At 38.5% G+C, this 13,855-nt stretch overlaps 1 protein-coding gene across 3 annotated transcripts in view; it reads right to left on the bottom strand.

Annotated features, from left to right (window-relative positions):
• The window catches only part of Tlr1 (toll like receptor 1), a 76,650-nt gene that overhangs the window by 19,427 nt on the left and 43,368 nt on the right, over positions 1-13,855 (bottom strand). For 2 of the 3 annotated variants that reach the window (XR_015441340.1, XM_087187458.1), the window contains exons 2-3: positions 5,419-5,452; positions 598-658 (exon numbers count right to left, since the gene is read on the bottom strand). The gene's annotated coding sequence lies outside the window, so the exon portion shown is untranslated. The remainder of the gene's footprint in view (positions 1-597; positions 659-5,418; positions 5,453-13,855) is intronic. The other variant, XM_004867694.3, reaches the window with a different exon arrangement.

Below are 13,855 nucleotides of genomic sequence, written 5' to 3' on the forward strand. Positions count from 1 at the left end.
CTTATTTAGAAAAAGAATCTTAAGGATCTTGCGATGGGGAGATGATCCTGGATTACCCAGGTGGTCCCAAAGTCCAGTGATATGTGTCTTTAGAAGAAAAAGATAGAGGAGTATTTGACAGAGGCAGCAGAGGAGGTGTTAGAGAAGCCTACGTGAAGATGGAGACAGTGATTTGAGTGACTTAACCACAGGCAAAGAATGCAAATCGCCACCAAGAGCCAGAGGAGGTTCTAGATAGACTGCAGCCCAACTGACACCTTGATTTTATATTCTCAGCTTCCGAGACAATGAAAGAATCAATTTCTGTTGTTTTAAGCCACCAAGGTTATGGGAAATTCGTTATGCCAACCATAGGGATCTAATACAGGTGGTTCATGAAAATTCTCCCCATCTCAACCGTCCCAAGCTTACTTAGAATGCAGGCTAATCCAAAAAAATGAAATATCTAGGAATCAATCTAACGAAAGAAGCAAAAGACCTCTACATTGAGAACTACAGCACTCTGAAAAAGGAGATCGAAGAGGATATAAGACAGTGGAAAGACATCCCCTGTTCCTGGGTAGGAAGAACCAATATAGTGAAAATGGCCATACTTACAAAACTGCTATAAAGATTCAATGCAATCCCAATTGAAATCCCAGCAGCATACTTCACAGAACTAGAGAAAACAATTCAAACATTCATTTGAAACCAGAAGAGACCTAGAATAGCAAAAGCAATTCTAGGTAACAGAGACATGGTGGGGGTATCACAATCCCCAACCTGAAACTATACTAGAAAGACTCTGTGATAAAAACAGCATGGTACTGGCATAGAATGCAGGCTAAGATTCACCCAGTATCCTTTCAGCCTCTGACAAAAAGGTCATGATTCCCATGACTATTGGGAGTTTCCTCATGTGGCTGAATTAGTACTGTTCTTGATTACCTTCTATATCTACACATGGTTTGAGCCTAACTTTGATCTAAGTCCAAAGGTAATTAAACCATGGTAAAAAGTCTTTCAGAGGATCCATTCATTTATCTATTTATTATTCAGCTAATATTTAATGGTCACCTAGTGGACATGTTTTAGGAACTGAAGGCAGAGCAGTGAGCAAAACAAAGTCCTATTTCTGAAAGAGCTAATTATGTACAGGGAGATAGAAAATAAGCAAAGAAAAGCCAAACAATCCCATGTGGTGATAAGTGCTATGCAGACAAATGAATCAAGGTAATCGTATGTATGAGATGGTTTTGATTGATCCATTGGAGATTCATTCTCTTTTTGAGAAGATGGCACTGGGGTAGAAATCAAAAAAGAGTGAATGAGTTTCCCCTGTCCATATCTATGGGAAGAGAAATTCTGACAATGGAAAAGGCATATACAAAGGTCCTGAGGTTGGCTTCTCTGAGGAACAGCAAGGACGGAAATGTTAGCACAGAGCAAGCAAAGATAAGAAGAGTTAGGGCCAATCTCCACAAGACCTTGTAGATCATTGCAAGGAGTTGGGGTTCTATCCCAAGAGTAATGAAGGGCTGAGGAGCACTGGAGGATTTGGGGAATGGAAGTTGTTTCCTCCTCTCTTACCAGAAAACTATTTCCATTTGCTTATCAAATATATACTTTCTCCTGTGAAGTGCTAGACATTATTCTAGGCTGTGCCTTTTGACTACTTTTCAACCAGTGCTAGCTCAGATACTATTTTGTTATTGGCATTCCACTGGCATATGAGACCAGGGGAAGTTGTGTTAGGATGAACCCTTCAGAGCTGATACTCTTCTCAACCACAGAGGCCCTTTCTGCTGGGGTTGCACAGCTACACAGCCGCCTCAAGGAACTTATTCAAAATCCCCTTGAACAGCACTAGACAAGCAAACCACCAGAACTGGCCATGTGCCCAATTCCTCTTTACATGTTCTTTCCCATATCTCAGCTGGCACAGATGGGCCTTGTTGGGAGCAATGCTACATAATTCTAGGGATAAATCATTTGGTTAGCCTAGTTCTCTTGCCTACAGCCCAGCTACAGAATAACTCCAGTTTGGCCTCTGGTCACAACTGAGACTTCAGTGATGCAGTGATGCTGTGATTCTCCAGGACAAGAAACATCCTGGGAGAACAAACATCTGCTCAGTTCCTCATTGTTCTTGGACTGATTAACATCTTGTTTGCCGGAGATGTACTGAACTCTCTGCAAGCCTTCCGTTACACCTTGTTTATCCCAATGTGAACTATTGAACTCTCTGCAAGTCATTTGTTACATTTGTTTCTCCCAATGTACTGAATAAAAGGTGTGGTAAGCTGGGGGCTTTGTTTTTGCTGCCCAGAGCAGCACTGATCAGACCCAAAGCTCAGCTTCTTCTCAGTCTCATTTTTCTACCTTTCCTGTAATTCGCCGTGTGCTGCCGTGGCTCGCAGGAGACCAGGACTCACTGCAGAGGTTCTGGTAACGTCCCCTTCCCCTGTCCCCTACAGGACCTAAATAATTCAGTTCCCAGAAAAAGTCCTGTGTTACAAAAGTTCCTCAAGTTAGATGTGCAAATTTGTCTGATTTTCAGAGCTTGCCTTGGATTTACCCTTTCGCAGGGATATCCAGTATCGCCCTGGGTATGCTGATTTCATCTAATGTCAGAGATGGATTTGTTCCCCAACTCACCACCACCAAACTGTGGCAACAAAGATTCTGAACAAGGAAGATGGTAACAAATCAAAGTTCACGTTAAAAATAGAGATGATCTTTTGATGGCATTGATTGCTTTTGATGGAAAGACCCAGAAATTTCTCAATTATTTCTGTCCAGCTTCCTGAAAGAGCTATTCACTCAAGGGGTAATGCTTAAATGGGTGGTATGAACTGAATATTTATGCCCTCAAAAAGTTGGATGTTGAAATTTCAACTCCTAATGCAATGGTATAAGGAGGTGAAAGCTGTTGGGAAATAATTATATCAGGAGATGGAGGTCTAGTGAATGGGATTAGTACTCTTATAAAAGGGACCTCAGAGCTATCTGGCTCTCTTTCTTCTATGTGAGGATATAAAAAGTTGGTCACCTACAATTCAGAAGAGGGTCCTCACCAGAACCCAACCATGTGGTACTCTAATCTTGGACTTCCTGCATTCAAAAGGGTGAAAATAAATAACTGCTGTTTATAAGCCACCCAGTTTGTGGTACTTGTTGTGACTACCTGAAGTGATTGAGACAATGAGAATAAAAATGATACCCAATTACTACATGGGTATCATGTAGTACCAGTCTTTAGTATCTCAGAACAGGATTATACGTTACAAGCTGGATCAAGCTAAAAGGGCTAGGCTTAAAGGCCCAAGAGGATTCCCTGCTTACTCGCATGTCAGAATCCAAATGAGGGGTTTGCTCTACCTCTGGCCAACTCCAGAATTGAAGGAAGCAGTGGTCAAAGTTGTCAGTTGTGATATATATATAGTGTCTAGTTTAGAGTTCAAAGACAGGTAGGACCCCACGCAAGATGTGTGTGTTTAGTGCACAAGGAGCTCACCACAAACAAGACGAAGATTGTATTTGTCCCCTTAACAACAGCAACCACTACAAAAGACGGAAATGGACAAAACTACTTGTCCCTGAGCATTTGATGAAAGCCACTTACATACTCAGTTTTATATATTAGGTTAATTGTCTCAAATATCTTTATATCTAGCTAAATTAATTAACTCAAATGCCAGCCATGCTGCCCTTTCAGTTCAGGTCACTAATTCAAAGTATTCAGTTTATGGGGCCGGGGATTTAGCTCAGTGGTTCCACTGCCTGCCTCCCAAGCACAAGGTCCTGAGTTCGATTCCCAGTACCAAAAAACAAAAACAAAAAAACCCCAAAGTATTCAGTTTATGAGTACTTTTTTATTTCTATAATTGAGATCAAACTATTATACACACAAAGAAGCAATTTTTAAATATTTATAGCATCTATAAATTTTATGTACCAAACTTGCTAAAATCAGTGAAAATCAATGCCTCAATTCTCCAGAACAAACAAAATGTTTATTTATTATGTTTTGCGTTTTGTTTTTGTTTGTTTGAGACAGGGTCTTGCGACATAGTTCAGGCTGGGCTTGAACTCAACCACAGCTTCCCGAGTGTTGAGATTACAAGTGTGCACCATCATGCTGGGCCACAAGATATTTCTTGATCAAAATCTTAATGACAGTCATTGACCCTTTATCAGTCCTAAATTAGAGACTAAGTTTTTCCCTCTTATGAAAGTCTAATAGGTTCTTTATTAGAACCTCAAAACTGTTTCACTACAAAAATGAAATGATTATTTCCTAAGTCAAACAGTAAAAGGATATTTTAATTTAAAAGCATAAAAACCCTTCCATTTCAAGTGTATTTGTGTCCGCTTTTGTGATTAAGATAGTATTAGCCTTATGTGTTACAATGAAACAATATATTTGAATTGTCTTTGTTTAGAGACTGGGGGCATTGAATCAGGTATAACTGATCTAAATGGATAATACTCATCCAATCAATCCAGCCTTCCTACAAATTTTATTAAGTCTTCTCTAGGCCAGACCAACATTAACCACAGGTTGAAAGGCTTAGAAACTAAAATAAGCCTGCCCATAAAAAACAGGAGTTGAGCCACAGCACTGCCTCCAGGAGAAACTGGTTTTCACGCTATACTTTTGTATGAGGACTTTCATGCTATACTTTTGTATTAGTATAATGAAATGCTAGCAGTAGCTTAGTTGATAAAGAGAAGAGGTTTCTTTCAGCTCACAGTTCTGGTCCAAGGTCGAGGGCTGCACCTTGTGGTGGTCTTCTTGCTGCCAGTTTCCAACACAGCCCAGCACATGGCATGACAAGAGACAAGGAGTACATGTGTGTTTCTTCCGGTCTCTCTCTCTCTTAAAAAGCCTCTTGTATTCAGCCATGGGGGCTCCACCCTAATGAGCTTGGCTAATACAATACTTATCATGTCCTTCACACCCCACCTCTAAACACCTTAGTCAGACTGATTTCCACCTTCTTACCATATCACAACAGAGAGGAAATTCCAATACATGAATACTTGGAGAACGTTCAAACTATATCCAGACAAGTGCATGTCATATTTTCATTGCAAAGAACATGGATGGAGACAGAATGTCATTTAAAATCAACAATGAACAAGCTCTTTTAAAAAAAAAGTCTGTGACTTAAATATTTATCTTCCTACTCAAAAACATCTCTTGATGGCAAATCATGCAGAGGTGTCATTCATTCAAGGGAGGAAAAACTTAAGTCTCTAATTTAGGACTGATAAACAAATTCTAGTTCACACCCCACAGTAAGTGTATGTCAGAAATATAACACACTTAGAAAAATACCCAAGGCTTAGTCATACAGACGTCTGTGATTTCTGTCCCCATAACTAGCTATACCATTATTTGCTTTTATAAAATAAAATAAAGATGTGGCTTACCAGGACGTCCTGCCTGTCCCTTCTGTTCAGCAGTCTGTAAGAAATTCAAGCACTGCCTTGAATATTTATTTCACTGGTAACCACTTTTAGTGTTGAAAAATAGCTCTATCTGCCATCTACTGAATTTCACTGGAATTACACTCCATAGTACAGTAAGTGTAATCTTATTTTCTCCTATTCAAACATAGAACAAGGTCTGTGGGCTAATTGATAGACCTGTACTCAAATGGGATCATATCTTTATGTTTCTGTCCTTCACTACAATTGGTTTACTGTTGTCTATACTAATGAACTGAAGGAAGTACTGTTAATAATTCATAGATTATTATTAGCTGAATTCAAAATACAAACCAAAGTGGCTGTTTCGGCAGAGGTGGCTTTATGGAGCTGCTTTTTTTTTCCCCCTCTGACCTTTTGATCAGGCAACTATTTTATTTTCTTGGATAAAGTCCAAGGCACTTCCTTTGGGTTGGCTGGGTCAGTAAGCCCAAAGAAATTAGTCTCATAATTCTGCTCTTATCTTTTAAAATAACAAGAAATACAGCAAAACAAAAACTTGGCCAATAAAGCTAAGGAATGCTAGCTGCCTGGCTCTGGACTATTCCTCAGCCTAGTATTATTACATAGAGCCCAGTCACGGCAAGGACATGAAGATGACAAAACTCCCTCCACAATTCTATCCTCAACTCAGCTTTTTCACCACACTGTGAACCAAGTTCATTTCCCTAAGCTAAGAACCTCAGGGTTCTTTTTGATTTACAATGTTCTCTCTTTCTCTTCCCCACCTCAGAATTTGCTTAGTAGGAAAAATGTGTCTATAAATATATTTCTGAAACTGAAAGAATGAATTCCTCACCCACCCATGTACATTCTTTCCTTTAAACCCTCAACTGGAAATACGGGCAGTTTAGGCTAGAAGTTTAGCTACTCCTCCCAGAAGCACCCACTCCAGGAAGCGAGGTCCGGAGCAAAGTCCAGCAGAGGGAGCAGGACTAGCGCTTTAGGCTCTAATGTTTCCTGTTTGCCCGGCACTTATCTCCACCGAGCTGAGCTGCCCACTCCTGTTTCCTTCCCAGCTGCTGTCCAGTGGGTAACTCTTGAACAAACACATGCTTATGACTGTGCATCCACATGCATCAATACAGCTGCACGTCTCAAGGGAAATTAATTCCCAGAGAATGAGCCTTCTTTGTCAAATGTTTTAATATTTTATTTAACCTAATATATCAAAAGTTTTATTCCAACATGCAGTCAATACAAAACATTATTAATGAGATATTTTATATAGTTTTTCATTCTAAGTCTCCAGAATCCAGTGTGTGTTCTGCACATCTCACCTGGGCTACACTTCCACACATCAGGTGTGCAGTGAGCAAGCCAGCCAGCATAGCTCTAGCTGTGTAGTACCAGTCTAAGTGTAGTTAACAGCAGCAGCCCAAAGACCAAATTCCAAATAAAGGCTTCATATCTTACACGCTAAGCAACCCCACACTTTGCGTAGCAGTTTCTCTGTCCAACATTATCCATGCCCACATATTTCTTTTGGGATCTATGACAATATAAATAGGCTGTCAATTAAATGTGATCTGTAGTTAGGTTTTTAAATAACAAAGGTTTGGGCCAGGGATTTAGCTCAGTGGTTTCGCCGCCTGCTGCGCAAGTGCAAGGACCTGAGTTTGATCCCCGGTACCAAATAAATAAATAAATAAATAGATAGATAGATAACAAAGGCTTTATTGAAATATAATTCACATACCATAAACATTTCTCCAAAGAATACAATTTAAACCAGGAATGGTAGCACACCCCTGTAATCCCAGCACTTTTCAAGGCTGAAACAGAAAGATCTCAAGTTTGAGCCCAGCCTGGGCAACTTAGCAACTTAGGTAAGACCTTGTCTCAAAACAAAAACAAAACAAAATAAAAGGCTGGAGATGTAACTCACTTTGAAAGCCCTAGGTTCAATCTCCAGTAACCCTCCCACACCCCCCAAATATACAATTTAATGACTTTAGGTAATATTTACACAATTCTTGCACCATTACCACAATTAATTTAGAACATTTCATCTCCGAAAAAGAAAAACTACACCCCTTAGCATCAGTTGCCACTCCTTCATATGCCCTGGCCTTAGCCAATCATTAGTCTACTCTATAGATTATATTGATCTCTATAGATTTGTGTATTCTGGATATTTCATATAACTTGAATCAAGTAATATGTAGCCCTTTATGACTGGCTTATTTCACCTATCACAATGCTTTCCTGGTTAATTTATGCTGCATGTATAAGTATTTCATTTTTGTATAACTGCCAAAACATTTTTGGTTGTATGGATACACTACATTTTATTCATCCCTTCATCAGCTGATGGACATTAAAGATCTTATGAATCATGCTGCTATAAACATTTATGTAAAAGTTTTTATGTAGACATAATTTTTCTTGCGGTATAATTAGCAGTAGAATTGTTGCCTAATTTGGTAATTTTGCATTTCACCTTTTGATAAACTGCCAGACTCTGAAAGCAGCTGCACCATTTTGCAATTCCACCAGTAGTACATATGATTCAAATTTCTCCATATTTGTTCTAATGCTTTCTATTATCTGACTTTTATTACCACCCTGACAAGTATAAAGTTGTGTCTCATTGTTGTCTTTTTTTTAATTAAATTCTTTTATTGGTACATTGTAGGTATACAACACAATTACATTTCTCATTGGGAATTGTACTTTTACATAATGCATCTTGGTTCTTATTTTTTCCCCATTCCTAGCCCTCCCTTCACCCCTTCCACCCTTCCCTATTTACAAAGACTTTATTTCCATTTTTTCCATTTCTCAGCATTTTTCCTTTCCCTTCTTTCCTTTCCCCTGCCCCTCCCACTACCCCTACCCCTTTGGACCTTTTCTTCCTATTTTACATTTTCGATTATTCATTCTAATCATTGGTACATTTTAGGTATACAATATAATGACATTCATCATTGGAAATTTGCACCTTTACATAGTCTCTCTTGGTTCTTATTTTTCACCCTTGCCCAGCCCTCCCTTCAACCCCTCCAGTCCTCCTTATTTACAAAGATTTTGTTCCTATTTTTCCATTTTCTCATATTAATCCCATTCCCTTCTATCCTTTCCTCTAGCCCTCCCACTTCCTTCCCCTTTGCCTCTTTTCTTCCTATTTCACATTACCTATTATACATTTAGTCCTTATTTACACTTTCAGTTTCTCACACCAGAGAAACTATTCAGTATTTACACATGTGTATCCTATATATTTCACTTAAGAGTATCGTCTCAATGTGCATCCGCTTAGCTATAAATGTCTCTAATTTCTCATTTTTTATGGCTGACTGGTACTCCATTTTATTAAAAAAAAACCACACATTTTCTTTACCCAGTCTCCAGTTGATGGGCATTTGGGCTGTTTCCAAGTTTTAGCTATTACAAACTGTGCTGCTATGAACATGGGCGCACATATATCACTGTGGCATGATTCTTTTAATTCTTTGGGGAAGATCTCCAGCAGTGGACTAGCAGGGTCAAATGGGATTTCCAGTCCTAGTTCTTTGAGGTATCTCCATACTGATTTCTACAGTGGTTGCATCAGTCTACACTCTCACCAGCAGTGGAGCAGGGTTCCTCTTTCCCCACAGCCCTGCCAGCATTTGTTATTGGTTGATTTCATGATAGCAGCCATTCTTTCTGGAGTGAAGTGGAATCTCAGCATTGTTTTCATTTGTATCTCTCAAATGACCATTGATGTTGAAGATTTTTTCATGTATTTATTTGCTATTTTGACTTACTTGTCTGAGAAATGTCTGTTCATTTCTGGTGCCCATTTTTGGATTGGGTCTTTAAATTTGGGAGGTCTGATCTTTTTAAGTTCTTTATAGATTCAAGATAGTAGACCTCTGTCTGAGGAAAAGCAGGGGAAGATTTTTTTCCCACATTGTGGGTTGTCTCTTCACACTGCTGGTGGTTTCTCTTGCTGTGCAGAAGCCTTTTAATAAGAAGAGATCCCATTTGTTGATTGTGCTAGTTCACGGGCAACTGAGGTTTTGTTCATAAAATCTTTTCCTACACCGATGTCTTCAAGGGTTCTACCTAACCTCTGTTCCAACTGGTTCAGAGTTTCTATTTTAATATTTAGATCTTTAATCCATTTTGATTTTAGTTTAGTGCATGGTGAGAGACATAGGTCTAGTTTTCATCTTTGGCAAGTTGAAGCCCAGTTTTTCCAGCACCATTTATTAAAAAGGCTATCTTTCCTCCCTTGAGGGTGTTGGGCTCCTTTGTCAAAGATGAGATGGCTGAGTGTGTCTGGCATTGTTTCTGCATCTTCTAATCTGTTCCACTGGTACTCAAATCTGTTTATTTGCCAGTACCCTGCTGTTTTTATCACAGTAGCTTTGTAGTATAGTTGCAGGATGGGGATTGTGATACCCCCTGCCATGTTCTGTTACCTAGAATTGCTTTTGCTATTCTGGGTCTCTTCTTGCTCCAAATGAATTTTTGGATTGTTTTCTCAAGGTCTATGAAGTATGCTGCTGGGATCTCAATTGGAATTGCTTTAAATCTATATAGCAGTTTTGGAAGTATGGCCATTTTCACTCTATTAATCCTTCCTACCCAGGAGCAGGGGATGTCTGTCCATTTTCTGATATCATCTTCAATCTCTCCTCTCAGAGTGCCACAGTTTTCAGAGAAGAGGTCTTTGATTTCTTTCATTAGGATGATTCCTAGGTATTTCAGGTTTTTGGATGCTATTGTGAAAGGAATTATTTTCCCTATTTCTCTCTCAGTGAGTCTGTCATTGGTGTAGAGGAAAGCTATTGATTTTTGGGTGTTGACCTTATAACCAGCTACTTGACTGAATTTGGTTATTAAGTCTAGAAGACTTTTGGTGGAGTTCTTGGAGTCTTCTATATAGAGTATCATGTCATCTGCAAATGACAATTTGACTTCTTCATTACCTATCTTTATTCCTTTTATTTCTTTCTCTTGTCTAATTGCCGTGGCTAATGTTTCCAGAACTATATTGAACAAGAGTGGTGATAGTGGACATCTTTGTCTTGTTCCTGATTTGAGTGTGAAGGATTTCAGTTTTTGACCATTTAGTATGATACTGGCTGTTGGTTTTTCATAGATGGCTTCTATCAGTTTGAGGTAGAGACCATCTATTCCAATTTTTTGTAGGGTTTTTATCATAAATGCATGTTGGATTTTGTCAAATGCTTTTTCTGCATCTATGGAGATAATCATATGGTTTTTGTCCTTGGCTCTATTGATATAATGTATTACATTGATTGATTTTCATATATTGAACCATCCCTGCATCCCTGGGATGAATCCCACTTGATTAGGGTGTATGATCTTCTTGATGATCTTCTGCATTCTGTTTGCCAGTAACTTATTAAGGATTTTTGCATCTGTGCTCATTAGTGAGATTGGCCTATAGTTCTCTTTTTCAGTTGGGTCTTTCTCTGCTTTGGGGATCAAGGTGATGCTTGCTTCCAGGAATGAATTTGGGACTATTGCTTCCCTTTCAATTTCATTGAAGAGTTTAAACAGTAGTGGCAGCAGTTCCTCTCTAAATGTCTTGTAGAATTCAGCAGTGAAGCCATCAGGGCCAGGGCTTTTCTTAGTTGATAAGTTTTTAATTACATTTTCAATTTCATTGGTTGATATTGGGTTGTTCAGAATTTTTAGATCTTCTTTGTTCAACTTTGGTAATTCATATGTATCTAGGAATCTGTCCACTTCTTCTGTGTTGTCCATCTTATTGGCATATAGGTTCTGGAAATAGGTATTGATGATCCTCTGGATTTCTGCTGTGTCTGTTGTCATTTCACCCTTTTCATTCCTAATTGCATGGATTCGGGCCTTTTCTTTCCTTTTTCTGACAAGATTGGCTAAAGGTTTGTCAATTTTGTTGATTCTTTCGAAGAACCAACTCTTGGCTTCATTGATTTTTTGTATCATTCTCTTAGTCTCCATTGCATTGATTTCTCCTCTGATCTTTATAATTTCCTCCCTTGTATGAGCTTTGAGGTTGTCCTGCTCTTCTTTTTCTAGAAGCTTGAGGTTCAGCATCAGGTTGTTTAATTGGGCTCGTTCTGTTTTCCTAATATGCGTATTCACTGCTATGAATTTCCCTCGTAGGACTGCTTTCATTGTGTCCCATAGATTCCGATATGTTGTATTGTCATTGTCATTTAATTGAAGGAACTGTCTGATTGCTTCTTTAATTTCCTCTATGACCCATTGGTTATTCAGAAGTGTGTTGTTCAATTTCCATGTGTTTATGAAATTTTTTAAGTTTCTTTTGCTATGGATCTCCAATTTCATTGCACTATGGTCTGATAATATACAGAGGATAACTTCAATTCCTTTGCACTTACTTAAACATGTTCTATGTGTGAGTATGTGGTCTATTTTGGAGAATGACCCATGTGCAGCTGAGAAGAATGTGTATTCTGATTTTGTGGGGTGGAAGACTCTGTAAACATCTGTTAAGTTCATTTGTTCAAGAGTTCGATTGAGTTCTAGTATTTCATTACTTATTTTTAGTCTAGTTGATCTATCTATTTGTGACAGTGGGGTGTTGAGGTCCCCCACTACAATTGTATTAGTGCATATATGACTTTTCACGTCCGTTAGTATTTGTTTTATATAGTTGGGTGCACTAGTGTTTGGTGCATAGATATTTATGATTGTCATCCCTTCCTCTTGGAGTGTTCCCTTTACAAGCATGCAGTGTCCTTCTTCATCTCTCTTAATCAGTGTTGGTTTGAAATCTACTTGATCTGCAAAGAGGATAGCTACTCCTGCTTTTTTTCGGGTTCCTGTCGCATGGAGTATTGTTTTCCACTCTTTAACTTTCAGTCTATGAATTTCCTTTTGAATTACGTGTGTTTCTTGTATGCAGCATATTGTTGGATTTTGCTTCTTGACCCATTCTGCCAGTCTATTTCTTTTGATTGGTGAATTGAGACCATTAACATTGATGGTTATAACTGAAACGTATTGACTTGTCATTGCCATGACTTTTTCTTTTTGTTGGGTTCTCCCCTTTTACATTTAATTTCTTGTCATGCCAGATGGGTTCATTCTGCTTTGCTTCCTGGGGTTGTGATCCTCAATATCTGTTCCTAGGGTATTGTGTAAAATTCTTTGGAGTGCTGGTTTGGTATTCACAAAGTTCCTAAGGTGCTCTTTGTCATGAAGTATCTTATTTCTCCATCCATTTTGAAAGATAGTTTTGCAGGGTACATCAATCTGGGTTGGAGGCTGTTTTCTTTTAGGGCTTGGAATATGTCACTCCAAGCTCTTCTTGCCTTGATGGTTTGTGTTGAGAAGTCTGCTGTGATTCTGATGGGCTTTCCTTTGTATGTGATTTGTTTCTTTTCTCTGACTGCTTGGAGAACTTTGTTCTTCTGTTGTGTTTCTGGAATCTTAATAATTACATGCCTATGTGTAGACTTTTTTTGATCAAGGCTATTTGGAGTCCTATATGCCTCACTTATCTGTATGTCAAGCTCTTTTCCCCTGCTTGGGAAGTTTTCTGCCATTATTTCTGTGAAGAGATTTTTTTATGTCATCTGCACTGTCTCCTGTTTCTTCTTTGAGCCTAATCGGTCTTATGTTATTCTTCTTTGCATCATCTAGCAGCTGCTGGATTGATTTCTCATGTTCCCTTATAATTTTGAAGCAATTTTTCTTTTCCTGGTCACTAATTGCAATCTTATCTTCTATATCTGAAATTCTGTCCTCACACTGGCTCATTCTGCTGCCCACTCCGGAACATATGCAAATCAATAAATGTAATATACAAAAGCAAAATCAAAAGCCACATGATCATATCAATAGGTGCAGAAAAAGCTTTTGACAAAATCCAACATCTCTTCATGATAAGAACTCTGAAAAAGATAGAGGTATAGAAGAACTATACCCTAACTTGATAAAAGCTGTTTATGACAAACCAACAGCCAACATTACATTAAATGGGAAAAACCCATTCCCTCTAAAATCTGGAACAAGATAAGGATGCCCACTATCACCACTTCTATTCAACAAAGTAATCAGGCAAGAGAAAGAAATAAAAGGGATAAAAGAGAAATAAATGAAAGGAAAGGAGGGACGGGGATTTAGCTCAGTGGCAACGTGTCTGTCTCACAAGCGCAAGGTCCTAAGTTTGATCCCCAGTACCAAAAAAAGGAAAGGAAGAACTCAAATTATCATTATTTGAGATGATATGATACTCTAAATAGGAGACCCAAAGAATTCCACCAAAAAACTTCTTAGAATAAATAAACAACTTCAGTAATGTAGCAGGGTACAAAATCAACACACAAAAATCAACAGCATTTTTGTACACTAATAATGAACTAAACAAGAAGGAAATTATGAAAACAATACCACTCATGGTAGC

The sequence above is a fragment of the Heterocephalus glaber genome, unplaced genomic scaffold (genome assembly GCF_053883595.1).
Source record: "Heterocephalus glaber isolate CG9 unplaced genomic scaffold, H.glaber_assembly_v1.0 deba00001509, whole genome shotgun sequence".
In the NCBI taxonomy this organism is placed as follows: domain Eukaryota; kingdom Metazoa; phylum Chordata; class Mammalia; order Rodentia; family Bathyergidae; genus Heterocephalus; species Heterocephalus glaber.